Below are 26553 nucleotides of genomic sequence, written 5' to 3' on the forward strand. Positions count from 1 at the left end.
AAACACTCTACCAGCTGAGCTATCTCCCCAGCCTTATAACTGTCTTTTAACAAGTGAATTTAATCCATTGATACTATGTTTAGATTGTTAATGTACTTTCACTTACTTTAGCCACTATTTGTGGTTTTGTTTTTTCCACGTCTTTGCTTTTCATTCATCCTTCCTGCCTTCTGTTGGATTAAATTTATTATATTTATATTTTTCCTGTTTCACTGAAGCTATACATGCATTTATGTCCTTTTAGGTAGTTATCTCTTTTTGCTACTGGGGATTGATCCCAGAGGTGCTTTACTGTGGAACCACAACCCCAGCACTTTTTATTTTGAGACAGGGTCTCCCTAAGTTGCTGAGGCTGGCCTCGAACTTGAGATCCTCCTGCCTCAGCCTCCAGAGTTGCTGGGATTACAGGCGAGTACAACCAAGTCTGGTTTAGATAGTTATCTTTTAAAAAATACACCTACTTAAGTGAATTTTCTCCAGCAAAGTCTGAAGTTATTCAATAATTTTTCCTCTTGAAAACAGCATGGAACTTACTAAATGTTAATATTCATATATGAGTGATGTTCAGTCCTGACTGTCATTTTATATGTTGTGTGATACTAAGTAAGGAATTTGCCTGAATTGCTGCATTTGAAAAGAAAGATGATGATGATGATGATGATGTAATTATGATGGTGATAATGATGATATTTAACTCATAGGCTTTTGTAAAAATAAAAATAAAAATGAATTGTTTCATGCAAATTACTTAATAAAGCTGGGTGTGGTAGCACATGCCTGTAATCCCAGTGGCTCATGAGGCTGAGGCAGGAGGATCATGAGTTCAAAGTCAGCCTCAGCAATTTAGTAAAGTGCTAAGCAGCTCAGTGAGACCCTGTATCTAAATAAAATACAAAAAAGTCCAGGGATGTGGTTCAGTGGTTAAGCACCCTGGGTTCAATCCTCAGTACTCCCCCAAATTACTAATGATGTTTATAGTACACAATAAATACTATAAATATGATCCAGTGGTATGATTAATGATCACTCTTTCCTCCCTATTGCTACCATTATCTATAATTTTAGTTTCCCTTTACTTAGGGGATAACAAGTTATTTTTATAGTAACCAAAACATTCTATCTTTAAGTACTGAACCCTTGATTCTTTTACTTTATACATTCATGATTTTCTTTATCTTTTGAGTAATAAATATGCCAGATATCAAATCAAAGAACACAGGTATTTTTAGTCATTTAAAGATATCATTCATTTTTTTTCCTGATAACTGTTGCTGATAAGACATCTGTTATTTCTTTGTAGGTAATCTGCCTCATTCCTCTGATAGCTTTAAAAGATATCTTAAAAATGGACTCTTCTCCTGGGGTGGTGGTGCATGTCTATAATTGCAGGTACTCAGGAGGCTGAGGCAGAAGGATTGCAAATTCAAGGCCAGTCTGGGTAATTTAACAAGACCCTGTCTCAAAATAAAGAACAGATAATGGTCCAGGATGCAACTTAATGAAAGAGGGCCCCTGGGTTCAATCTCCAGTACTGGAAAAAGAGAGAGTAAAAAAATAAACAGATGGACTCTTCAGATCTGAGGTTGTTGTCTTGTTATAAAATTTATCTTTGTGTAAATATGTGATTATTACCTCTTCCAAATACTTGTTAACTTTCCATCTGAAAACTCCTGTCTTTCTTCCATTCTGGAAAGTTCTTAACTCTTAAATGATCAAAATATGACTTCTTGTGTAATTCTATTCTTCTCTCTCTCTCTCTCTTTTTTTTTTTTTTTTGTGGTGCTGGGGATCGAACCCAGGGCCCTGTTGTAAGGCAAGCACTTTACCAACTGAGCTATCTCCCCAGCCCTCTATTCTTCTCTTTTATGGTAACATATATTAGTCTTATGTTGGAGTCTTTCAATTTGTTTTTAATACTCAATTGTATTTTCTCTTTAAAGAATATCTTTCATTTTGCTGGCTTCAGTAAATTCTTCTAATTCACTTATTCTATTTTTTAATATTGCAGTCTAGAATTTATCTACTCTATTGAGTTTTTTTATTTCAATGATCACATTTTAATATAATGGTTTTTAAAAATCGTTGCCTGTTGTTTCATTTGTTAGATTGTGTGATACGACTTCATTACTGTTTTTAATGGGATATATCCATATTTTTGGTTCTTTGAGTATCCAAAATCTATTTATTTTTCTGCATTTATCATATTATTATGAAAATTAAACTTTATCTATAAAGAATTCCTGTTCCAATGGATGATTTTATTGATTATCTTGGTATTTTATTTATCTGTGGGTTGGAAGATGTTGTTCTTCATACTTATTTATAGTGGCTCCAAATTGATTTTAAGTCTGTTTGCCACCCCCCCCCCCCATTTGTCCCTTTGTGTTTTTGTGGCCGTGTGGGTGTTTTTAATCAACCATGGTGACACTCAGTCCAGAACTAGATGTTTTAATGACATTTCGAGTCTCCTGACCCATATGATATTGGAGATGTTTCATACACAGCTACTAAAGGTAGCAAACAACTTGGGCATGAAGGACCCACACTCCAACTTATCCCAGTCTTCATCTTGTCATAACCCTAACTCCCATCAGTCTTGATTATACTTCCAGTCTCCTTTCAAGAACAGAAAACTCCATTCAGTACTTAGTTTCATGCAGTAAGCAAGCCCTGGTCACCCATATCCTTAGGAGAATATTTAGTGTCCTTTATTTTACAGGTGCTGAACTCTAGGCTTCCCAGACACAGAGCCCCTGGTTTCATTTCTATCACTGCTTTCTTTTTTTGTTCCACTTCTGGTCAAGGATCCCATCTGTTTTTGAGCCCAGGTATATATATATACTTTTTTTTGGTTCTCTTTTTTCATATTTTGTCTTTTATTTGTGTGTCCTTGGGAAAATGAAGTAAACTTCTTGACTGGTATCCTTCACTTAATATTTCTAAAAAGCAAATTCATATTCCTGCTTAAAATCTTCAGTGGCTCTCCTGTTTCTAGAGCATAAAATTTAATCTCCATTAGCTTGGTATTCAAGAACTTCAGGAACTGAAATACAAATTCCATGCCTTTCCAGTTTTATGTGCTGTTTCATGGTAATTGTCTTATGTCTTTCCTACTTAGTTCCTTCTGAACTTCTATCCAACTTGTCCTCATTCTTCAAGTCTATCTCAAATACTACCTCCTTTAAGAAGTTACTCTTGGCTTTCTTGCATGGATACAATGGCTCTTGGTTTTGAATTCTCATACTTTGCTTGTTTTCACTTCTGCCCAAATTCAGCACTCTACTCTGTCTTCTTATTTTTTAAGCCAGTCTTGGTATTTATTTTTCCCACACATGCTGAATTATTTCTTCACATTCAGATATTAGTTGTCTGCAACATTTGCTATTGTCACAATTGCTTGACTTCCTTTCTTTCCCTGCTTGCCCCCTTCATTGAAGCTGGAGAGTTTGCATTTCTGTACCTAGTTCTCAGATCCTTTCTGATAAATTGACCTTGAGGATCAAGAACAGGGAAGTTACTTTCTTGACTTCAAATCAGGTTCACTTTATCTTTCCTGTATGTTCAATTTTTTTCCACATTTTTTATTAATGTATTATAGTTGTACATAATGGTGGGATTTGTTGTTGATATTCATACACATAAACAATATAACAATATAATTTTTCCAATATCAGCCCCTAGCACTTTCCCACTTCTCACCCCCTCGTCCCTTCCCTCTAATGATCTCCCTTTGATTATCATGAGATCCCTGCCTCCTCTTTTCCTCTTTAGCTTCCACATTTGAGAGGAAAATATACGACCATTGACCTTCTGAGTTTGGTTTATTTTGCTTAACATAATATTCTCAGGTTCCATTAATTTTCCTGCAAATGACATAATTTCATTTTTATTTGTGGCTGAATAAAACTGCATTGTGTATGTATACCACATTGTCTTTATCCATCATTTGTTGATGGACACCTAGGTTGGTTCCATAGTTTGGCTATTGCGAATTATACTGCTATAAATATGGGTACGTGCATGTATTACTGTAGTAAGATGACTTTAATTCTTTAGGGTAAACACTGAGGAGAGGTATAGCTGGGTCATTATGGTGGTTCCATGACTAGTCTTTTGTGGAACCTGCATACTGATTTCCATTATTGTTCTTCTAATTTGCAATACCACCAACAGTGTAAAAGTCATCTTTTTTCCTTCACATTTTCTGCAGCATTTATTATCATTTATATTCTTGATGACTGCTATTCTGACTGGTGTGAGATGAAATCTCAGTGCAGTTTTGATTTGCAATTCCCTAATTGCTAATGATGTTGAACATTTTTTCCATATATTTTTTGGCCATTTATATTTCTTCTTTTGAGGAGTGTCTGTTTAATTCATTTGCCCATTTATTAACTGGGTTATTTGATTTTTGAATTCTAAATATATTCTAGATATTAATCCTCTGTCACAAGAGTAGCTAGCAAAGACTTCCTCCCATTCTTTAGTTTCTCTCTTTACATTTCTAATTGTTCCTTTGCTGTGCAGAAGCTTTTTAATTTAGTGCCATCAGAACAGGTCCACTTTGAAAAAGGTTCTGGAAAACCTGCTGACCTATCACTACTTCTTGCATTATGTTGATTAGTACTCTACATGCACTGCAAGTGTTTGTTGAATATAGTTCCTCAGGGAAAGATCCCTCTTAAGGTTAGTGTTCTAACTGGTAAGAAATGTATTTGTTACTCTATTATAACTGAATCATGGTATTTTTTAGATGTGGAAAAGAAAAATGCATCTAGGAGCACGTCTGTAATCCCAGAGGCTGAGGCAGGAGGATCACTAGTTCAAAGCCAGCCTCAGCAACTAAATGAGGTCCTAAGTAACTTAGCAAGACCCTGTATCTAAATAAAATATAAAAAGGGTTGGTATGTTGCTTAGTGGTTAAGAGCCCCTGGGTTCAATCCCTGGTACCAAAAGAAAAAGAAAAAAAATACAAAGTTCCAAGATCATTTTATAGAGTAAGGAGCTGACATTTCCCACTCCTTTTCCTTTCTGCAATTGACCAAAAAATTATTTCTAGATTTTTATGCATTATCAATTGATAGTAATTTTCTGAGACTTTAGTTTTTCAGCATCATTTTATAAAATGTGCTTCTTTTTCTCCTGAATCCAAAATTCACTATTCTGGTTGCCTTGAAAGAAATCACTGCAATAGCTTCATTTGGCTCAGTGCATTTAAGTGTGTTTAACAGCACTAGAAAGAAATAGTTTCCTGTGATTTAAAATCCAGGCAAATCTGAAAATGTCTGTGGGGAATTAGATGAATATGCCATAGTATAAAGGAAGGGGTCTTCTTAATTTTATTTTAAAAATCTGATTTGCCCTAACATTCAATCCAGGATCTAGTAACTTTTGATCTTATTTATCACCACTACTCAGATCCAAGTTACTATTATCTCTTACTTGAATTTCTTCAGTCTTCTGGCTGGTTCCCCAGTTCCTACCTTGCCCCTGCCCCTTGACTACTGCTTGTTCTTCACACAGACATTAGATGTTTTGATAATGTATTTTTTTCTGCTGAAAATCCTCCAGTAGTTTCCCATCTCAGAGTAAAATCCAGTTTCCATTATGGTTCTCAAAGTCTCACATGGTCTAATCTCCTGATAACTGATTCCCTCAACTTTTTCATTCCAGGCTCAATAGGATTGTTGTCATTTCTTGAACACATCATACATAGTTCTACCTCAGGTTATTCACATTTGCAGGAAAACTCTTCTGTCAGATACCCACTTATTTCATTCTTTGTTTCCTTTAGATGTTTGTTTGAAGGCTACTTTATTAAAGCGTCTGTCTTCTCCTTCCTGATAACTAAAGAATGTTTCACTAAAAGTAAAACACATTGCACCTCTACCATTCTCTATCTCCATACCATGCTATCTTTTGCATTGCGATTGTAATACTTACCACCTGGTTTTATAAATTTGCTTTTATTAATCTTTGTTTATTTGTATATTGTTTCTCCTCTAACAAACATGTCCGTTTCATGACAGCAAGGACTTTGTCAGATTTGCTCTCTGCTGCATCTTTTAGGACTGCACCTAGCACATAATAAGAGCTTGAAAAATCATTAAATGATTGGCTTCAGGCATAATTACTCTTGTCTAACAGGATTAGCCTTGGATCTTCATGAGAATGCACTGGCCTCTATCTTCCTTTGTAATAGTAGTAATGTCTAGCATTGTCCTTTAATTCCTCCCCAAGGGTGTATGAGCATTTCAGTCACAGGCTGATGTGCAAAGGGTTAAGAATACAGGGGAAAGATGATCTTCTATATATTACCAGGTGATGAACAAGTCATAGTAGTAGCAGGCATCTGTAGTTCTTCTCCATCCCTCATGATCCATGCTTCTTCCCAACATTGTGGCAACTTAGGGGAATGTTGGTCACATATCTAAAGTGTTAAAAAAAACACTTTAGGTGGATTATTTATTTTTTTATTAGAGCTTTATGGTTGTATGTAGTAGTAGTGTTCATCCCGACAAAAACATACATGCATAAAAATTGATTTCAGTTCGTGATCCCTTGTTTTCCCTCCCATCCTCTCCGCTTCTCTTTCCTCTATTTTACTGGACTTCCTTTCACTAGTCTATTCATTTGAATTTCATTAGTTCTTTTGTTTTAAGGTCAGAGAATTTCAGTGGCATCGTGTGATTTACTGGCAAGTTCATTTTGACAGCAATTTCTCTACAGAAAAAGAGTAGGTGTTCATCATCTCTAGTAATTAGAGAAATGCAAATTAAAACAACTCTAAGATTTCATTTTACTCCAATCAGAATGGCTATTATCAAGAACACAAACAATAATAGATGTTGGCATGGATGTGGGGAAAAGGGCACACTTACATTGCTGGTGGAGTTGCAAATGGGCGCAGCCACTCTGGAAAGCAATGTGGAGAATCCTCAGAAAACTTGGAATGGACCCACTTCTTGACCCAGTTATCCCACTCCTCGGTTTATACCCAAAGGACTTAAAATTAGCATGCTACAATAACACGGCCACATCAATCTTTACAGCAGCTCAATTCACAATAGCTAGATGGTGGAACCAACCTAGATGCCCTTCAACAGATGAATGGATAAAGAAACTGTGGTATATATACATAATGGAATATTATTCAGTCATAAAGAAGAATAATATTATGGCATTTGCAGGTAAATGGATGGAATTGGAGAATATCATGCTAAGTGAGATAAGCCAATCCCAAAAAAACCAAAGGCCAAATGTTTTCCCTAATAAGTGGATGATGATATATAATGGGGGCGGGGGTGGAGGGTGAAAGAAGAATGGAGGAACTTTAGATTATTTAGAAGGAAATGAGAGGGAAGGAGGGTATGAAAAATGGTGGAATGAGACAGACATCATTACCCTATGTACATGTATGATTACATGAATGGTATGAATCTACATTGTGCACAACCATAGAAATAAAATGATGTACCCCATTTGTGTACAATGAATCCAAATGCAGTCTGTAAAACTAAATAAAAACCCAATACATGATACATTTCTGAGTTTTTATGAATGTGGCTTTTTTAAAATAAAGAGGGAAAAGATTAATATTATTTTGGTATTCCGTGCATGTTTAGGAAACAAACCAATCTATTGAAAAAAAAAGAAGTGTAGATAAGCAAGAGTAGAAAAATTACTCAGGTACATTTAGAGGGTTATGAAGGGTATCCAGTAATTCTTTCATGTGTTGGTAACAGTCAGAATCTTTTGGACTATTTAACTGATCTGACCAAATCTTTTTTTTTTTTTTTTTTTTTTTTGCGGTACTGGAGATCGAACTCAGGGCCTTGTGCTTGCAAGGCAAGCACTCTACCAGCTGAGCTATATCCCCAGCCCACCCAAATCTTTTTTAAAATAATTATTTTATTTATTTGTTTTCATGTGGTGCTGAGGATGGAACCCAGTGCCTCACGTGATAGGCAAGTGCTCTGCCACTAAGTTCTAGCATGCTAACCAAATCTTCAAAACAAATAGCACTGATATTTAGTTTTAAGGAAGAAATTCTAGGAAAATTGAAGATTAAAAATCATATTTTCCTCCCGAAGGTGTTTTGGTGACCACAAATCTGTATATCAGCATACATAGTAAAATGTCTTCTCTCCATTTCTAACCAGAGTAGGCCAATGGCAAGAATGATATAAAGGTGTGTATATACCAAAAGCTCATCTAATTTAAGGTCTTATCATTGTTGAGTCAAACAGATGCAATACTACAAGGGCAATCAGTATAGTGATTCAATATCTCTACTAGGAAAAACTGAAAACCATGGTGATTTGTATAATAAAAATAAGTAGGTAAATGTACTCCCTGAATGCCCTGTTTGCACTAATATTATTAATGGCAACAGAGAAGCATTAAATAAGAACTTGCAGGTGTTGTCTCACGGGATTGGTAATTAATTCACGCAGTAAAGCACTAGCATACCTTTTCATGGGTAATTACGATATTGAATCACCAACGAACCCCAGTAATATTTTACATCTATTAAGTTACTACCAGATGTGCAAGCTTTGGAATAATTCTTCTCAGTTTCTTACCAACAAATGCATGCTGTTTGTTTTATTAATTCCAATTGAAAATTTTTAGTCTAAAATGAAAAGAAGTTGAGTGGCAATAAAATGGTATCCATAAAAATAAATCGCTGCTCATTTCAAGTTTTTAGTTAGTGTTTGGTCATCATAAAGCATGAGCTACTAGCCCTTCAGACTCATAACTTCTCTATTATACTGAATATCTGAAATTTACCATTGAAAAGACCCTGGGAAGCAATACAAGGCTTTCCCTTGAGAAAATGACAAAATAAAAAAAAATTGGCTGCTTAGTGGTGTTTCCATGCATTGATTTCTCTTTGAGTTGAAGAAGTCATTCCTAAGTTTGATGTTTATTGCAATGGACTTTTACCCAGGCTTTGGACATACAAAAAAGATCACTACCATCTTTCACTTTCCCACCTATTGAATTTCATGGGCCTTTATCCATTTAGGAAGGGATCACTTGACAACACAGAGATGGACTTGAACAGTTTGAATAAATCTTTTTTTTGTACCAGGGATGTAACCCAGGGGGTCCTAATCATGAGCCATATCTATATTTTATTTACAAATGCTAAGTTGCATAGGGCCTTGTTAAATTGCTGGCTTTGAACTTGCAATCCTCCTGTCTCAGTCTCCAAAGCTGCTGAGATTACAGGTGTGTAACACCATGCAAGGCTTGGATAAATCTTATATAGCTCTTTCCAAAGTATTCATTGTAACCCTTTACTGGGTCAAACAAACAAACAACATTAGCCATCAAACCACCATTAAAAAGTGAAATGGAATAGAAAATACCAGGGTACATGGTATGTAGTATGGATAAATATTATTTAAAGAAGGCTTTATATACATACATATATACATACACCTGTGCACACACATATGTATACACTCAAGTATGTGTCTGCTGGATCACCATGCATTTAATACATTTTATCCTATGAGTTATGATCCAAAGTTTAAAATCGTTGATCTGGGATGCTTTTTAAAAACATACCTAGGCTCCATATCAATCTTTTGAACAGTTTACTTCAACAGTGTTTTCAAAGGGTCCTCACTTAATCTGAAAAGCACATCTTTGCTAAAATAGTAATGAAAAATGGCTATACTCCAGGATTGAGAATCACTGGACACTACAGTGCTACTCATTTCACTCCATTTATGCCAGTGGTATTTAGGCCTTAGTTTCCAACAGACTTATCTTGAGGGTTCCTTAAAACACAGATTAGCAGACCTTAACCTTAGAGTTTCTAATTCAGTAGGTTTAGGATGGTGCCCAAGTATTCACACATCTAACAAATAGCCACAGGATGTTAATTCTGCCAAACTATGAGCTACATTTGGAGAACCACTGGTCTGTCTGTACAAGGGACCAGTCACATCTGATTGAAAAATGTAATTTAAGACACACTGCTGCTGGGCAGGTGGTATACACTGTACACCCAACAACTGGGGAGGCTGAAGCAAGAGAATAGCCAGTTTGAGGATAGGCTTGGCAAGATGCTATCTCAAAATTAATAAGGGCTGGAGATGTTGTTCAGTAGTAGAGTGCTCCGGGTTTCAAGCTCCAGAACCACATATACACAAAAGACACACTGCTAACCACAACCAAGATTGATTTTTTCTGGGTATACAAGGCTGGTTCAACATTTAAAAATTAGTGTATGCTATCACATCAACTGGATAAAGAAGAAAAATTATATAGTCAAATAACTGATGTAGAAAAGGCATTTGACAAAATCTAATACCTATTTGTGATATATACAAAAAAATAAAACTCTTGACAAACTTCTTAAGGCATAAGTTTAGGTTGTTGATTTGAAACCTTTCTCCTTTTTAATATAGATGTTTAAAGCCATAAATTTTCCTGTGAACACTTTTGCTGCCCATGAGTTTATGTGTTTTAATTTTCATTCATATCAATGTATTTTCTAATTTTCCTGGTGATTTTTTTTCTTTGACCCATTGGTTATTAAGGAGTATTTTTGTTTCATTTCCACATAATTACAAATTTCCAACCTTTCCATGTTAGTGATTTCTAATTTCATTTCCTTATGATCAGAGAAGAGGTTTTGTTTGATTTCAATTCTTTTACATTTGCTAATACTTGTTTTTAGGCCTAACATATGGTCTATCCTGGAGAGTGCTTCATGTACACTTGAGAATATGTATTTTGCCACTGTTCAGTAGAGCTTTCTAGGAGGTCTGGTGGGTTTATATTTATCCATGTAGTTACCTTTACCAGCATTCTTTATGTTAATTCTACCTGTTGTCTAGTGACCTTTCTTTTCTTTCTGAGAGACTCCCTTTGGCATTTTTTTAGTGCAGGTCTGCTTATGGCAAGCAGTTTATGTTTACCAGAAACGGTCTTAATTACTCCAATATTTTTGAATGATGGTTTTGACAAAAATAGTAATCCAGTCTTACATTTTTTTTCTTCTAGCATTTCAAATATGTCATACCATCGCTTTCTGTCCTCCATGGTTTCTTATGAGATAATTTCATCAAAGATCACTTCTATGTGATGAGTTTTTTTTTACTCCTTTCAAGATTCTCTCTTTTCTTTGGCTCTCAACAGTTTGATTATGATGTTCGTAATTGTCAGTCACTTGAGTTTATCATACTTGGAGTTCATTGCTTCTTGTATATGCAGATTAATGATTTTACTAAACTTTGTAAAGTTTTGACTATTATTTATTAAAACATGTTTCTACTACTTTTTCTTTATCCTTTCCTCCTGGATTCCTCATTATGCATATATTGGTATACTTGATGATATTCTACATCACAGAACAGATCTCTGAGATGCTGCTTACTTTTGTTTTTCCATTTTTTCACTATTTCTTAGACTGGATAATCGCCTTTGATTTATTTTCAACTTCTCTGATTCTCCTGTCTGCTCAAATCTTGTGTTTACCCTTCACTCTCAGTGACTATTTTCTTTTAGTTACCATACTGTTTAAACTCCAGAATTTATATTTGGTTCCTCTTTATTATTTTTATATCTTTATTTATCCTCTATTTGGTGAGACATACTTCCCAGATTCTCCTCTCATTCTTTAGGAATGGTTTCCTTTAGTTCTTTGAATATATTTAAAATAGCTTCTTTAAAGTATTTTTAGTAAGTCAACTTTCTGGACTTCCTCAATGACAGTTTCCATTGATTGGTTATTTTTCTATTGTTTGCAAGAAAGTACATGGGTCATTCTTGCTTCTCTGCATGTCTCCTATTTTTTTGTTGTTGTTGTTGTTGAAAACTGGACATTTCAAATAGTAAAATGTGGCAACTCTGGAAATCAGTTCTCCACTTTCCCATGGTTTGTTTCGTTGCTGCTTTAAGCAGTTGTTTGTTCGTTGAGCAACTTTTATTAATTATGTTGTTTGTTGGAGTGGGGGTACTGCTCTCTCTCTACCACTGAGCTACATCCCTAGTTCTTTTTTATATTAATTAATCAATTTATTTATTTTGAGACAGAGTCTCACTAAGTTGTTGATGGTCTTACTAAGTTACCGAGGCCAGCCTTAAACTTGTAATCCTCCTGTCTCAGCTTCTTGAGCTGCCGGGATTACAGGTGTATTTCATTGTGCCTGGTGATTTTGTTAATTAATTTTATAAACTATCTTTGTTTTGTGTGGCCACGAAGTCTTTATTTGCCTAGCTCAGTAGTCAGCTAATGATTGAACAGCATTTTTCTTAAATGCCTGGAACCAGTAAGTCTCCCAGTCTTTGCCTAGGGGCTCTGTATCTGTATTTTTTGACATGTCTGCATCACTCTGCCAGTTTACAACTCCACCTTAGCCCGTCCTTCCTGCTTGTGCACAGCCTTATGTATAGTGAGAGATGAGAGATGGCAGCCTTCTTAGGTCTTTGCTGAGCAATGTGAAAGCTCTATGCATGTTGGTGACCTAAATTTCCAAGAATAGGTTGGAACTTTCCAAAGTCCCTATGAACATATCATTCCTCAGCTTTTCCTTTTAAGTCCACTGACTGGTCTATTGTTTGCATGAACTACTAACCATTTCTTCAGAAATCTGTGATGTTAAAACATTTGGTGAGAAATGTCCCTCCATCACCTTGAGAGAAATATTTAGCATCAAGAGAGTTCCAGTGAGTTCTAATAAAGAGAAGTCTTTCAAGTGGTATCACCCAAGAAACCACTTAATAATGACTCTTACTTGGGAGTGAAGCTTTGAAAGATCACCAGCCTTCCCCTGGAAAGGCAGGCTGTTATTTTTCATGGTTACGTGGACCTGGGGATAAGAGGATTGGGTTAGTGTAGGTTTAAAAGCCACAAAGCTTGCTGTTCTTACTGAAATGCAGTAGAGGTTTTTTGTTTGCTTGCTTGTTTTTGTAAACACTCTCTATGTTGCTATAAGTATTTTGTTGGTTTCCAAAGTACTGAAAAAGTTGATTTTAATAACTTTTGTCAGTTTTGTCATTGCTTTTATGGAGAAACAAAATTTCACAATTCTTTACTCCAAGATTTTCGTTGATATCACCCCTTTATTGTTTTTTGACAATTCATCTTATAATGAAAAATCATTTTCTTAGTACTTAAAGAGTTACTATTCAAACTTTTTTAAGGGAAGAGATGTTGGAATTTTACTTTAAAATAGAACTAGGCAGAAGATTCTCCAAGGTGACTTGATTAATATGTAGAATGTCCTAATGGAAGTAATAGTTTTATATTAAAAGTAAATGCCAGGTATGTAAGATAAGAACCAATGATATCAACATATAGACAATAAGTATATACATTAATTGGATTCCCTGGTAAACTGAAAGCAGTTTTAAAAAAATATCCCCCACCATCCCTTTAAGACAACTTTCAGATTACCAAAAATAGGAGTAACCACATTAAAATGAGTTAAGCTATGAAAAATAAAAAGGAGCACAACTTTTATTAAAAAGTACATAAACTTTCTGGGCACAGTGGTGCATACCTGTAATCCCAGTGACTCAGGAGTCTGAGGCAGGAGGATCACAAGTTCAGGATCAGCCTCAGCAACTTCATGAGGCCCTAAGCAACTCAACAAGACCCAGTCTCAAAAAAAAAATATTGAGGATGTGGCTCAGTGGTGAAGCATCCCTGGGTTCAATCCCCAATACCATTAATAAATAAATAAATAAAATATTTAAATGTAGTATAATATGTACAGGTGGCACATGGTGCTAATTTTATTTGCAGATATAGTAATCCAACTCAAGTTTACAAGTTATACCTTTACTACAACCTTGACTAAATCATGAACTAGTGCAGAATTCAGCTGTGCTAGAGTGCTGATCTTTGCATACTTCGATGCAGCATACTCGGTTCTTCATAATTATGTGCTTTGTAAACCCATGATTCACCGTGACCATATTTTTTGCTAGGTGCTATAAAACAGGAAGAAGGGACTCCTCATTGTATGACAGGTGATGCTGTAGAGTTGGTATTCATTTATCATTATCAAGAATTTTCAGTGCTAAGCAAAACTTTCCTGCTGTAATTTGAGGAGGAACATGCACCATATCTTAGTCCAACATAGTTCCATCAGGTATTTGGCCAAAATACAGTGCTCAACATCAATCTCTCCAATCTTTAATACTCTACAAAGGAAGTGAAGGAAATGCAGGGGTAGAGGGTGACCCAGAGCAAAGTTTAAGACTCTTGAATCTTTATTTCCATCTCAATGATTTGGTGCTTAGTTTAAGTGGTGTTTTTCACAAAAGCAAAGTCATCAATTTCTGGAAGGTACATTTCTTCCTGTTTATTTGTGTTAAACATGGCAGTGACACCAACCAGCTGAGTATCTTCCTGAGCATATAGTTATTCTTCATGAACCAATCAATAGAAATAGTTATTTACCCAGTCTCCTGCAGCAACCTGAATGCCATTTGAACCTGTATTAGTTAGTCGTTTAGGATGGCGCTCATGGTACCAGGAACTTCCCCACCCAGTAGGTATTCTGGTCTCACTGATTTCTCCTCCTTAAGTTGTCTCAGATAAACATAAGTCTCTTTCATATATCTACTGCGAAGGTTTGGTACAGCTCCATCTTTATTTTATTTCATTTCATTTTATTTTGTACCAGGGATTGGTCCCAGGAACACTTAACCGATCTACATCCCCAGCCCATTTTATATTTATTTACAGATAGGGTCTCATTAAGTTGCTTAGGACCTTGCTAAGTTGCTGAGGCTGGCTTTGAACTTGCAATCCTCCTGCCTCATCCTCCTGAGCCCCTGGGATTACAGGCATGCACCACCACCCCTGGCTTTGGCTCCATATTCTGCATCCACGTCAATCACTGCAAGAATTACATCAGAAATGGGCTGGGGTTGTAGCTCAGTGGTAAAGTGCTTGCCTAGCATGTGTGAGACACTGGGTTCAATCCTCAGCACCACATATAAAAAATAAATAAAATAGAGATATTGTGTCCATCTACAATTAAACATACATTTTTTTTTTTAAAAAAAAGAATTTATCAGAGAAAGCCCTATTCAGATATTCTTCTGCAGAGACACAACCAGATGTTCCATTGGGCTCGAAGAGGGAATATCAATCAAAATAGGTTCAGGGGAAAGTTTTTCTTTCTTAGGCTCAGATTCAGATTCTGCTGCTGGCTCTAGCTCTGGCTGTGGCACACACACAGGTGCCTTTTCCAGAAGTCTGGGTAATTTTTAGCGATAATTTTTCCAGTAGCTAACATTTTTGCTCCCTTTTTCAGAGGCACTTTGGCCTGTAGCTGTTCACCAACTTTGTCACCAGTGTCTCCAAGAGCTGTTCTTGACCTCATCCCAGGCTTGGAGGCTGCTGCAGTCAGTGGTCATAGGCGACTACTTTGAACCTGCCATACTGATTTTGGCCTAATATCCAGCACTATTTTTTGTGTTCTTTCTCTGTTCCTACATCCCTCAAACTCCCCCACTAGGCCAGGGGCTCAGCTTGGCCCTCTCTTGATGACAAAGCCAGAAGGCACACAGTGAAGAAGGTTGCATTTGTTCACAGTCCACAGCTGTTAACTCAGAGAACTATGGCTCTCTCTTCACCAGGTAGAGGTTCAGAGGGAAGAAGCAGGAGCACCCTTTATTTATAGTTTTTATTTGCTTGTTTTGGTATCCTAGCTGTAAGCCAGAATGTCTTTGTCAAAGAAAATCTTTATTTTATTTATTTATTTATTTTCATTTTTTTTTTGCGGTGCTGGGGATTGAACCCAGGGCCTTGTGCTTGCGAGGCAGGCACTCTAACAACTGAGCTATATCCTCAGCCTGAATATCTTTATTTTTGAAGCCAATTTGGATAAACCATATTATTATTATTTTAGAAATTTTCACTGAAAAAGAAACAATTAAAAATCAACTTTAACAAACATATTCAGAATAATAGATACAAATAATTGTACTTATACACAATGTTTTAAAGATGGAAAACTATATAGATGTAAAAAAAAGATTAAATTTGTTTCTAGAAAAATATAAATTCTATATGATGCTGAGATTGCAGCACATAAGCTGTTCCAGGTAAAATTTGAGATGAACATAGCAATGAATTGAATTCTATTTCACTTTTCTTTGATGATGCTACAAATTTAGAATAAAGTATAAACTTAATATGAATTTCTTTATTGCTGTTAAAAGTTAACCTGAGGGGTTGGGGATATAGCTCAGTTGGTAGAGTGTTTGCCTTTTAAGCTCAAGGCCCTGGGTTCAATCCCCAGCACTGCAAAAAAAAAAAAAAAAGTTAACCTGAAACCTGATGATTTTATTCTTGATCAGAGTTTTAGGTTACTTCCAAGTCATATACACTTTTCCTAAAGAAAATGGTGAAAACTTTAATGAAAAATTTACCTGCAATTGTTCTAGTAAAGAAACTAATTGTGATGGAATTGAAAATTGAGACAATTAACACAAAATATCCATCAATTTTCAGTGTGTTTACATAATGGCATAATCATGAACAGATCTGAAATGGAATATGAGTTCTATTTCAAAATCTTATATAAATTTTTTGTGAGAGAGAAAAAAAGAGAAAGAGAGTGTGTGTGTGTTAAAAACAACTTGCATTATTTGGTATTTGAGCATACTTTGCATTCCCAATAAACAGTAAAGGAAAAGAGTTGGCCTAAAATTGATCAGATTAGTGGCATGTGGATGGGATGCTGACAACATTCAAATATTCACATGAAAAATAAATGCAAATCCTGGAGAGAAATATGCCTTCTTACATGGAGAACTTGACCACATGTCATAGCTGGAACCTGTGAAAGACAAAATGTGCAGGATGTACTACATTTGTATCTTCTGTACTTTCAGCACCTTCACAACATGATTCTCTCTGTGCACAATAGTGACATGAATTCTATTGAGAACGTCTAGATTTCACATGAAAATAGAGGCTCTGAGGACAATTCCTGAGTCCTTTATCTTCAGATTTCAGAGTCAGATACTGTCTTCATTATGTTGGTTTTTGGAGTCTAGAATTTTTACTCTAGTTTATTCTGTAAATAGGTGTTTTACTTCATGGCAAAAAGGAGGAAATGTTCTAATTATGATGATTTAAACACTTCAGAGATACAAGGTCCCCCTACGAAGTGAGTCATCAAGTCATCATATGCCAAATTAACATTTATAGCTATAATTCTCTATACAATAAATTATGAAGTAGACAGTATTGCCATGGATTATACATAAAGGAGGTCTGCATAAAGCAAGCCTATTGCAGCACAATATTATATACATACTGTGGGGTAGTGTTGGAGACAGTTAGGAGGCTGCTTGTTGAGGTATGTGGAAAAATAAAAACATGACCTATCATGAAATGTTACAGGTTCTCTAACTCAGTATATAAACTCAGAGGTGGGCTAATTCCTTAGTCGTTCGAGGCATAATTAAGCTCAATTCTGACTACACAGAGACTCAGAGTCACTCATTTTTTCAAGTATCACGTACCAATGGAAGACCAAACATACACTAGGAATGGTCCATGGTATAACCACTGGGTCACAGGAAAACAGAACTGACAAAGCACTTCCTTCCCAATTACTACTACACTTGTAAGTCCTCTTCACATTGCAAAAAGCAGGTTTATACAGGTGAATTTTGTAATTGAGGAATAGAAGAATTCATTAATTCATACATACTAGTATGTTGCTTCCCTGCTCTATCACCAACACTGGGCCTTGAAGAATTAATGACATTTAGATAAATAAATAGGGAAAACCTTTCTACTAAGGGTAACAGCATGAGTAAAGGCATAGAGGCAGGCCTAAACAGAGAGCAGTAAGGAACCCAGACTTCTTAAAATAACTTGAAGATTTATCTGATAATTAGATGGGTTGTTTTCTGTAGAATTTAACTTAAATAAAAAATAAAATACAAACATAATATTGTCACAAGATACCAGCAGAACTCTTCTCCAGAAATGCAGTCCAACAATTTAGTTGAATGATGTTGTATATAAAATCATTTCAAAATTTTTCTAAGTGCTTTAACCAATGTATTGTTTATTTTTTCTCTATCTACTCCATCAAAGGAAGCAAGAATAATGAGAGCAATAAAAAAATCTGGCAGGTTGGCCACTATTTGGCTTTATCTTCTTGAAACTAGAATATTCTCTGAAGTTTTCTTTTTCCTTTTCATTTCCTGTGTATTCATTCATTCAACACACTCACAATAAGAGTGCCTTATTTTGTTTTGTGCTGTTTTTTATGCTGGGGCTATAATAGCAAACAAAACACAAAAATTCCTCCTCTCATGTAGCTTACCTTTTAGTGAGAGGAGCTAAATAGTTTATTGATAGATACACACTCTGGAGATAAATTAAGTAGGGAAGAGATTAAGAATATGTATGTGGAATGGTGGAGGAAAATTTTAACTTTAAGCAGATGTCCTCATTTCAGAAAGCAACACAAACTTTACAACAAAAATTTGAAGGAGAGATCTATTTTGATATGTAGAAGAGTGTTATGGACAGAGGAAATAGCCAATACAAAGGCCCTGATGCAATATTATGCCTGGTATGTTCAAGAAACAGAAATTAGGTGATTATTAAGAGGAGAAGTGACAGAGGGAGGGAACTGAAGTCAAAGAGATGTAGCAGGTGTGTGTATGTATGCAGTATCTGTGTGCAGAAAGGGATACAGATGGCATAGGGGCTTGTATGCGTTTACACTGAGAGAGATGGGAAGCTATTGTTCATTTTGTTTTTGACATAGTTCTATTTGCTAATGCAATTCACAAGAAAGATTACAGGTTGTAAATGCTAATAATGGAAACAGAAACATGCCAAACAGTGATGTTAGGGGAAGTATAGAGCTTTGAGTTCACTGCATTAATATTTATTTGTGACCTGTCTTAATCTTTCCAGAGCTCCTATAAAGTTGTTAACAACTTTTATAACAGTTTGTAACTGTTAATTGTTTACTTACTTTTTCCATTGGGAGATGGAGGATGGGCTGGACTTTCCTGGTCTGCCGTGTTGCTGATACCACTCCTCTTGATGAGTTTTAATAATAAATACGTAAGAATCACGTTAGCATATTTATAATTTTATATTCTAAAATAATTATAGATTCACAAGAATTTTCAAAAATAGTTCAGCGAGTTCTCTGTACCTTTTACCTAGCTTTCCTCAATGGCAACATCTTCATAATCATAGTTCAATATCAACAGCAGAATGTAAACATTGGCATAATTCTATTAATTAAATTACAGGTCCTACTTGAATTTCACCATTTTTACATCCACTCATTTTTCTCTCTTTGTGTGTGTGTGTGTGTGTGTGCACGTAGTGCCATGCAATTTTATCATAAATGTGAATTTGTGGTAATTGCAACACAATCAGGATACAGCACTGTTCTGTTACCGCAAAGATCTCCCTTGTGCTACACCTTTGTAGTCATATCCACTCTTCACTTCTAAACCCTGGCAACCACTTCTCTGTTCTCCATCTCTGTAATTTTGTCATTTCAATAATGTTATACAAGTAGAACCATTGTATAAGTGTGTGTGTGTGTGTGTGTGTGTGTGTGTACATGTGCGTGCGTGTAGACTTTTTTTTTGGAACTGGGGATTTAACACAGGGGGTGTGTTACCTCTGAGCTACATCCATAGTCCTTTCAATTTTTTTATTTTGACATCACTCACTAAGTTGATTACAGCCTCACTAAATTGCTGAGGTTGGTCTTGAATTTGCTATCCCCCTGATATATATATATATATATATATATATATATATATATATACATATATACACACATACATTATATATATGTGTTTGGGTGTGTATATATATATATATATATTATGTACATATATACATATGTGTGTATGTGTATTTTTGCAATGCTGAGGATGGAACCCAGGGCCTCACACATGATGGGCAAGTGTTCTACCACTGAATTACATCCCTAGCCCTTTTTAATTTTATTTTGAAATAGGGTCTTGTTAAGTTGCTTAGTCTGGGCTTGAATTTGTGATCCTCCTACCTCCACCCACCCAGTATATAATATTTTGATATTAGATTTTTTCATCCAGCTCAGTGCTCTTGAGATCCCTATAAGTTACATCATAGATCAAGTTGCATAATGGAATATTTTGTTATTGTTGTTGTTTTTAGATATACATGACAGTAGAGTGTATTTTCACCTATTATACATACATGGGGTGCAACCCATTACAATTTTGATCCCATTCTTGTGGTTGTACATGATGTGGAGTTACACTGGTCATGTATTCATATATGAGCATAGGAAAGTTATGTCCCATTCATTCTACTGTCTTTCTAATTCCCATCCTCCTCCCTTACCTTCATTCCTCTTTGTCTAATCCAGCATACTACTATACTTCTCCTCTCTACCCTCCCTTGTTATGGGTTAGCATCCACATACCTGGGAGAACATGTAACCTTTGTTTTTTGGGGACTGGCTCATTTCACTTACCATGATACTCTTCAGTCCCATGAATCATGGAATAGCTTATTCCTTCATGTTGCCAAGTAGTGGTAGTCCATTATATGGGCATACCAGTTTGTGTATTAATTCCCTTGTTAAAAACATTTAAAAAAGTTTCACTGTAATTGCTTATCCTTTAATAACCTTTTTATTCTGCATGCAAATTAATTTGGAGAACTCTGAATTAAATAGTTCACCCTTGGCATAAGTATGCAGATGCCCACATTCATTTTGGGAGCATGTATATAATGGTACAGCATTGCTTGAGCTCCTTTGGGCTGTAGTTTGTGTTTCCAATCCCTGTGTTACTACATATTGTTGCACATATGTAGTATATTCAAAATAAACATCACTATAAAGACAGAGTGATTGTAAAGGCAAAAAACAACTTAGTTACTTCAATTGTGCCATTCTATGTACAACTTAGAGTCTTTATTTGTGTTTAAAATAGTGAAATACGACTGAGGGTGTAGATCCGTCCTATCTGACCATTTTTACATTCACTCCTTCTTCTTCTCTCTCTGTGTGTGTATGTAGTTATATGCAATTAAATCACACATGATTGTGGTGTGAGTATCACAAATCCAGACCTATAATAGTGAAATAGGACTGAGGGTGTACAGCATTTGCCTAGCATATGTGAATTTCTGGGTTCAATTCTCAGCACCATAAAATATGAATAAATAAAATAGTGAAAACTACAACAGTGTAATACTTTCATTGATAAGTACAAATTTAAGTTCAAACATGAAATTAATTTGAATATTTTAATTGAATTTTATTCTTTTAAATTAGTATTTGAAACATTCATGAATCAATATGCTAATGATTATTACTACTTTATTTTTACTAAGAATAATTCTGTAATATAGAGGAGTAAGATGTCAAGAAATTTTACACTCTGGGTATCAGATATGCTAGGTATGTCATTAGTAATAACATTTGAGCAACAACATATTTAGCAGTTAAAGAATGACATTCTCACCCAATACTCATACTCATTTGTAGAGCAATCCTCATCCTCTTGAATGTTAAAGTTGTGTGTCCTGCCTGTCTCAGTGCTGTGACAGTGATCCCTAAACTGTATCAAATTCTAAAACTAGGTGCCAGAAAATCTATGGAGAGTGTGGTGCAGAAGAGGTTTCAAAAACTGGTTTTCTCTATGCTCATTACATATACAAGGCATACATGATTGATAAGGAGAAATTGTTGAATTGATGGGAAATAATTCTTTAGAAAGACAGTGGTTTAAAGAAGCCATATGGACAGCAGTGCCCTCTGAAATTTGGGGGCTGCAGGAACTGGACTGAAATTGGACTTGCAGACTTCCCTGAGAACAAAGCAAAAAGAAAGTCTGCTGTGGAAGCGAGCTGTTTTTCCATTGAGGGGATCCAGTGTAGTAAGAGTTCCTGAAAATCTGATGTAGTCCTCAATCATACCATACTCCTTGTAATAAATATTTTATAACATTCCTTTTTTAAAATTGTGAAATAGAATTTATAGATAAGACCACCTACCTACACACAAAATTTCAAAAATAAAAAATGCAATGCTTTAACTGCAATATTGAAGAGAAGTAAAATCAATTTATAATAAAATAATAACCATATATAAATGCTTTGGCATGATCACACTAGATGACATAATTAATCAAATGCTTGCAGCTACTTATAATGAACAGTACTCAAATGAATATAATCAGTGTCATTTCTTTCTATTTAACCATTTGAAATAAGGATTGAGTGTATTCCTATGTATACACAGAACTACCATGACAACAACACCTACTAATGAGTAGTTTGATAGTCATATTGGTTACTTATATGATACAAATATTGTGTCTGTTAGTGAAATGGTTTTCTGAAATGGTGAACAATTCTTGGCAAAGTTCTGAGCATAAACAGTGTGCAGTTATCCTTTGATATATCCAGTGTTCTCAATTTTGGAAAATTTAGTGTGTAGTAAAACAAGACAAAAAATAATTTGTATTTATATGTTTTAATGCATACATAAATGTCCAAAAAGGCATTAAAAATCATTTAGTACCTGGAACAACTGTTCACTCACTGACCTGGACTCTGTGGCCCTTGTCTAGCCAATGTCATTGAATGTCACTCCCAGTCATTGCAGCAATCAAAAAATGTCCCAAGAATTTCCAAATATCCACCTCCCTTGCGATGAGTGGTGTCTTACCTGTTGAGAACCACAACTTTAGATTTTTCTGGACCTTTTCATATCTGAAAGCCATCAATGATGGGATCAGTCCAGTGTTCATTCAGGCCTGCAGAAGAAGTCTTTTGACAAAAGAACAGTAGTAATAAGAAAAAAGTTGTTTTCTGCCTGCATTCTATAGAAATTAGCTGGCTCAATGAATACCTGTTCTATTAATAATAATATTAGCAACACTAATACAATGGTCAGTAAAAAGTGAGTACAAAGACTCTAAGATAGAAAAAATTTCATCATGTTTAAAGAATAATAAGATGACTGCAGTGCAATGCAGGAGCGTAAAATTAAGAGAAAGAGTGAAAGGATTTAAGGTCAAAAAGCAACTGAAAATGTTAGGGCTTACAGGACTTGGAAGAGAGTTTCAGCTTCATTTGAAATACAGTGAGAGGCAGAGATATGACATGAACTGCTTTGTGTTTATAAAGAGCATAAAAGTTGTACTAATCAGGGGAAATAAGAATGACTGCAGGAAGAATATTTAAGAGGTTCTTTCACTCTTCCAGGCAAGGGCTAGTGCTACAGTGGTAGTTGTAATGAACTAAATTGGATCTAGGAGGTCCATGTGATTGTACTTGCTGATTCCTTGGTGTGGATGAGAGGAGGAAGAAAACCATAATGACCTTGACTCACTGGGAAGATGATAATATCTTTGATTGGGATGAGGGAAACACTCGAGGGTAGAATATGATAGGCTATTAAAAAGTCAACTATTTTCCCTCTTATAAAATTATATCTTGTTAGGAGAAAGACAAATGTGTTAAGTACTTAGTTGAGGACTTCCAATTAGAAAATAGCCATCTCAGAATCTTCACCATCACTTTCATTGATTGATGTCTTTAAGCATAGGCTGGCCTAAATCTAGCTTTCAGCAATTTCCATCTGATGTTTAAATCTAAATTTTTCTCCTCCCTCCATCTTAAACCAGAATTTCAACATGGTTTCTTTATCCATAAAACTTTCATAACGATACTAGTTCTATAAGACAGTATGAGAATTAATTATTGAATGTTTACACAATCCTCAGAAAATATTAAAACTGGTATTTCAAGGACTGCTGTTAGAATGGAAAAGTGTTTCTTACCATCTCTGGATTCAGTATGAGAAAAGCAACAATCATGTGCTCTATCTCATTATGTCTGGGGAACAATTATGGAACTCTATGTGTCACACAGGAGTTGTAGGGGGGACTGTGTGTAGGTAGGCATGATGATGAGCCAGATGGGTAGAGTTCCTCTCCTAAATAAGCCACCAGGTAGTTGTCTATACCTAGAAACAAAAATCGAAAGCAGTCTGAATTAGCACTGAATTTAGCCATATTTGAGGTGAAAAAAAGGGTCAGAGAACTGTGTCTGTTCAAATTGTTGCAGTTCCTTCAAGGTGCCAATCTTCCTGGCAGAGTCAAATACCATTACTGGAAAGTGACTCTTATGAGGTCCATATTTTTCTGAACATGCCAATGTGGGTAGCCTCTTTCTAGGCCTTGTAGAGTGAACATGCATATTAGATCAGGTTCTGTGGGGGAAAGCTGAGTAAGGGAAAGAAAAATCTAAATCATAGAATAGGGTTGCATTCAGTCTGGTGGCAAGGGAGAAGAACAGCATGAACACAACTGGGGTTCAATGTTGGAGAAGGGGGTAATGTTTTAGGGGATGCAAGCAGATGAGGGGACCACAAATCATTTTGTCTATTAAAAGGTTTTTCTTAGGGCCAGCTGATGGGCAAACTGACAGGGGAGAGGCTAAACTGAGAGAAACAGGATTTTTGTTATGAGACTTCTAATGTTCTCTAGCACATTAGAAGGTTTTGCTTCTCCATTCCTCTTTCCCATCCCTTCATCTGTCATCCCTTCCTGCCCTCTGCCTGGTTCTTTCAGTGTTGGAACTACAGTAACCAAAAATAGCCAAGGCAAACCATCTACTGGTGATGTCCACTGATTGAAATCTTCCCTAGTGGGGCCATTTGGCCTTCACACTTCTCCTTGTCAGAGAAACTGGAGCCTCAGAAAATCCTTTGATAAACTGACTCCTTCTGTCTAAATGAAAACAGCAAGAGTATAAAACAGAGACTTCAGAGGGAGTTGCGATCTATTCTTAACCTCTTTTGCAAGACAGATTGCTTGGACTGAGAACATAAGCAGCATCTGTTATGAGCTGTTACTCTTAAGTATTAGGTTTGGTTGAAGAAGTGGCCATGTGGAAAGGGGGAGTAGATTAACTAAACAAATAAGTTTTCCATTAATATTTTTTAATTGTTTCTTCAGTTCTATGAGAAATTAATAGCCTGCTGACCTTTGTGCAAATTGTTGAGGGTCATGGTATGACTGACCATGATCATTAAAAAAGTTGTTTGCCTCTGGTCAAAGTTCATACTGGGCTCTACATTTTTGCAGAATATTGGAGTACAGCTAGGAGTGGTGGCACATGCCTATAATCCCACCAGCTCAGGAGACCGAGGCAGGAGAATCACAAATTCAAAGCAGCCTCAGAAACTTAGTGAGGCTCTGAGTAACTCAGTGAGATCCTGTTTCAAAATAAAAAATAAAAAGAAACAAAAAGGGTTGGAGAAGTAGCTCAGTGATAAAGTGCCTCTGGGTTCAATCCCTGGTACCAAAAAAAAAAAAAAAAAACGTGGAATACAGTGGGCCACTTCCGTTCTGAAAACCAAATGAACCTCTGCACATGCAGATATTTGTTTCATCAGGTCTGTCCCTCGGCACAGAGCTCATTCAGCTGCACCCAACTGGACATGGAGTATGTGCCTAGGAAGAGTTGGAGGGGATTCTTTTGTTTCTTCTCTGTGTTATTTCACTGCTCTTATCCTCCCCGACCCTGACAAACTCCCTCATATACACTCAATCTCTGGCCTCAAGCCCTGCTACATATCCCCCTCCTCATTCTTACAGCTATTGACAAGCCCATGCATGGACGTCCCTATGTTTCCTTAGATCATCTCAGTACAGTTCTGGTCAATCTTGCTGCCTCTGGCTTCTCCTCAGAAGAGTCCCATCAGTGCTCGCAGTATGCTTACTGCATGCTCACTGCATGACAGGCACTTGGCCAACCACTTCACATGCATCATCACACTCATTTCAAAAGAATTCTGTGAAGATGCCCAATTTACAGATGGGAAAACTGAAGCCCAGAGAGATCATACAATATGTCCTAGGGGACAGTGCTTATTGAAATGGATTTAGGGTTTGTGCTCAAGACTGTCTAATCTCCTGTCCTGAGATCATAACCATGACAGGTTCTCTAGTTCACCTTTTACATTGACTAGAGAATTATCTTTTTTTTTTTTGAGAATTATCTTTGTAAAACACATTTAGTATCTAGTTATTCACCCTTTTGAAGTCTTTCACCATCCACCCTAGTACTATGCCTTTAAATCAAATTAAGCCATTTCCACAGATACTCAGATTCTGTTTACATGTTGTGGATGGTTAAGCCTTGCTTAACTCTGGTTTTGTATTTCATTTAAGTTCTGCCTAGGTCTCAACCTGTAGGATGTTTTCCTTCTGCTTTCTCTCTTCTATTTGTTTGGACTTGATAATTGCATTAGCTTTCCATTGCTGTGACAAAATACCTGGGATAATCAACTTAAAAGGAGGAAAGACTTAATTTGGTTTTCAGTCTATGGTCACTTGGCTCCATTGTTTTTGGAACTGGGGTGAGGCCAAATATCATGGTGGAGAATACATAACAGAGCAAAATTGCTCACCTCATGGCAGCATGAAGTCTATGGGGATGCAATTTCTGATCCCAATAACTCTTGTAAGGGCATGTCCCTAGTGACCTAACGTCCTTCCAGC

At 36.0% G+C, this 26553-nt stretch overlaps 1 pseudogene; it reads right to left on the reverse strand.

The window, feature by feature from the left end:
• Positions 1 to 13799: 13799 nt before the first annotated feature.
• On the reverse strand, positions 13800 to 20507 carry LOC124971435 (G2/mitotic-specific cyclin-B1-like; annotated as a pseudogene).
• Between the last annotated feature and the right edge of the window lie 6046 nt (positions 20508 to 26553).

This window comes from Sciurus carolinensis, chromosome X (genome assembly GCF_902686445.1).
Source record: "Sciurus carolinensis chromosome X, mSciCar1.2, whole genome shotgun sequence".
In the NCBI taxonomy this organism is placed as follows: Eukaryota; Metazoa; Chordata; class Mammalia; order Rodentia; family Sciuridae; genus Sciurus; species Sciurus carolinensis.